Source organism: Monodon monoceros, unplaced genomic scaffold (genome assembly GCF_005190385.1).
Source record: "Monodon monoceros isolate NGI ecotype Baffin Bay Population unplaced genomic scaffold, NGI_Narwhal_1 Super_Scaffold_6, whole genome shotgun sequence".
NCBI classification, from domain to species: Eukaryota; Metazoa; Chordata; class Mammalia; order Artiodactyla; family Monodontidae; genus Monodon; species Monodon monoceros.
The window spans coordinates 15,513,802-15,517,604 of NW_021703783.1; the positions used below are offsets into that span (position 1 = coordinate 15,513,802).

The 3,803-nt window shown below is 35.3% G+C and overlaps 1 non-coding gene across 1 annotated transcript; it reads right to left on the minus strand.

The window, feature by feature from the left end:
- Window positions 1-748: 748 nt before the first annotated feature.
- LOC114886285 lies at window positions 749-855 on the minus strand. Its single transcript, XR_003791292.1, has one exon. It is a non-coding gene; the product is annotated as a U6 spliceosomal RNA (small nuclear RNA).
- Between the last annotated feature and the right edge of the window lie 2,948 nt (window positions 856-3,803).

Consider the following 3,803-nt stretch of genomic DNA (forward strand, 5'->3'; position numbering starts at 1 on the left):
TATATCCTGCTTTCCCAAGAGTGCTTCTTTTGTATCAGGAACAAATCTATTTCTTTCCTCTTGAAAAGTTATTACTATTTTTATGCTGCTCATTGACTTTTCATTAAGTTTATCTTTTTATTCTGTTTCAGTGTTTCTTGTACATCCTGGTTTTAGCCAATAGTCCAGTATGAAATATATGACTAAATATATAAGTAAAATCTATTTATCCCTACATTTATTGGCTTGGCCTAAATGATGCCTAGAAATTAAGTAACTGGAAGGTTTTAAGTCAGTATCCAGACAAAACAAAACAAAGTCCACAATTTTAGGTATGAATCCTCTTTGTAAGAATAGTTATCTTTGCCTTATGTGTGGTTTTCAATTATTTCCTAACTTTCTGTTAAACTGTGTATTAAATCTTATATGTTACTTCGCCAACTTAAAAAATGAATTAGAATTTTAAAAACTCAACAATGCATATTTCAGTTTTAGCAAATTTGCTTTATGATTTATAAGAGAAAAAATATTTGGAATATATCTAGATCATCTTGGAAGATAATTTGTAACAAAGAAATTGGCATATGCAAGGGGACTTCTGAGAATGTTTTAGCATAGTCCTATTCAAACTTTAATGCTTTTTGTTTGTAAATGGTTTATGGTCTTTTCATTATTTCAAATTTCTCGTCTTCCTTATTTCATATGTTTTGAAGTCACATTGTGTCACAAAGCAGGCGATGTTTTTTTTTTTTTTTGTTCTCATAATCCAAAAAATATGGAACGCTTCACGAACTTGCGTGTCATCCTTGCGCAGGGGCCATGCTAATCTTCTCTGTATCGTTCCAATTTTAGTATATGTGCTGCCGAAGCGAGCACTGTTATTTTTTAAAGGGAGAAAATCAAGCAGTTTAATAACATGGGAAAGACCCAGAATAACTGAGTAACTCCAGGAACAGTTTTGTTACAGTACTTATTAGTACCATTTAATTAGTGAACGAAGTTCTCAGTGGATATTTCAAGCTGATTTATGGTGCTTTCTTTCTCCCCCCGCCTTTTTTTTTGACCAATCATGGAACAAAATCCAGGGAGCTTCCTCTCATCATTCATAAACATGGGCTTCCTTAAAATGTGTTGGAAAGAGCAAATAACTAGAACTCAAAAGACTTGGGGTCTAGGCTTTATTTCACTGTGTCCAAGTTGTGTGACTCTGCCTCTCCAAGACTCAGCTTCCTTTTCTGTAAAATGAGAACAACAATGCCTGGCCTGCTCTCTTAAGTTAAGCTCAAATGGAAAAGTTCTTTGTGAAATATTTTATTACCAGAACTTCAAATTAAGGGAAGCATATTTTTCATGCTGCTCTGATCATCAAGGTAAATGTGCACAATAATTTCACATTCCTGATGAAAGTTACAATTTGTCCCCCTATACACTTTCAATAGTTTCCTATGAGCTGCTGATTTTGAACCACTTAAGAAGTTTTGCCATCATATCCATCATGGAAGCATCGCAGTGTTATCAGATATGCAAGCAGACATGCCCATTTCAAATCCTGGCTTCACCACTTGTTAGGTATAAGACCTTGGGCAAATTTCTTAATCTTGTTAAGCCTCAGTTTCCTTTGGAAAGGGGATAATAATACCTACTTGATAAGGTTGTTGTGAGAATTAAATGAGATATGTTTTTAAAAGTGCCCAGCGCACAGCAGACTTCATTGAATGTTGGCTGTTTGGTGATGAGATGATGATAATGCATGATAAGAGGAAGGTAGCTGATTGTTGACACCTGACTCAGGCCATCCAGTTATTAAGCTGATATGAACAACTCAATGGGATGGAGTGGAGACAGGTAAGGTCTTAGTAATGGGCAGTTAACTATGTTATGAATTATTACAAATTTTCTATAATAGCTAGATTTTCCATGCCAGATACATATAAATTAAGACATGTATTCTTCTTTTAGCAAGGACAGCTTTCAACATGAGCAGAATTTTTTCTGACTTCTTTAAAAATGATTTTGAAAATGCTTTACTCCTTTAGATTTTATACTTGATACGACAACATATAATGCTTGAAACATCTGTTTCATTCACAGGTCAATACATTTGTAATTGTTACTAAATAAAATTAACCTAGAGAGGAAGGTGTTAATCTTTAAAAATTGCAATAACTGGCTGGTGACATCACGAACAAAGTATCTCATTCTTACAGTCAAAGGTTATCTTTTTTTCCCTCTGGAGATTGTCATAATGCTCAAACATTTATAAACTAAGCCAATATAATTTTTCTCAAATATGGGCAACATTTGCTCATTTGGGAACTTGCAATCTTCTGGCTCTTGTCTTTGTTTTCTTATTCGCCTGTCTTTGGGGGTATTTTAACAGTCATTAGTGTGACAGTGACAGAGTGGGGAGGAAACATAAAGGATCAAAATTAAAATCAGTCTGACAGTTTCATACATCACCCTTATGACGTGAGTCATCATAAGGATTTTTTATAAAAGAAATCTAAAAGCCCCAAAACTTTTCTGATAAATTCTGCAACTAGTTCTAGCTATAAAAGTGGTATTTTACAGAGTATGTGTTGGGAGAAAAAATGCATGAGAGGGTGACCTATGAAATTGTGGGTGAGATTTTTCAAATGACATTGTCATTCCCTCCAATGCAGAGAACCTCAGGGCCAGAAAGAAAAACAGAGAAGCAGAGAGAGAAAGAGAGACAGACAGACTGACTTCAGACTTGTTGAGTGTTCCTGGGGCATGATCTTTTTACAGGCATCCTCTCATGAACTCAGTCTTTTCCGGACTAAACCACGGGATTTCTCGAAGTAGAGGAGCAGAGAAACAAGTATAACTGCAGTAAGATGGGGAATGAAAAAGCACTCTGGAGGCATAAATAGGGAAAAGCCGGGGAAAATATCCAGAGTAGCACAACTCACAAAGTCAGCCAGCTATGCTCCATAAATATGTGTTGAAAGTATCGAATGATTTTGCAACTTCAAGGAGACCAGATAGGAGAGAGAGAGAGAGACCCCAGAAGAGGAACTAACAAGTTAGAAGAAAAAGGAACACAAGGGATGGGAGACATACAAATTGTCAGTGTAACATTAAAGGTTTAATAATGCAACATCATCACAAAGCAGGGGGAATCCATACATCTCTGGGAAACCATACACATACCCATAAGCATGGAAAAAGGAAGAAAAGGCAAGCTGATGGAAATGGAGAGGACTAGGGACAGACTGGGACTCAGGTTTAGCTGTCCTGGATCAAAAAGTGATCCTGAGTGTACTGTGGGAGGAGCTGTCAGCGCTCATAATTTAGGTCAAATTGCTAGAAGGCTAGATTTACAGGTGTACAGGTGTTTCAGGTATACATCAAAGTGGTTCAGATATCTATCTATCTATATATATCCTTTTCCAGATTTGTTTCCATTATAGATTATTAAAAGATATTGAATATAGTTCCCTGTGCTATAGAGTAGGTTATTTTATATATAGTAGTTTGTATCTGTTAGTAAGACTTAATTTAAATGTTTAGTAAATTCATGTATTGTTTTTTCCATGATCTGTAGTTGAGTAATAATAAGCAAGTCCTTTCTCTTAATTCGAATTCTAATCTAAGAAAAAAAGTTAACAGTTATATCAAAAATAGGGAGGCATCCATTTTACTGTTCTTTGTACCTACTTTCTGTTACAGTGTTTTTTGAACGTGAGGTGTTAACATTTGTTGAATTGAACTAAATGGAGAGACATAGCTGAACTTTTTCTACCTTTTTTCTACCTTTGACATCTATGTAACTTTTCACTCTACTCTCAGATGCTGACTAG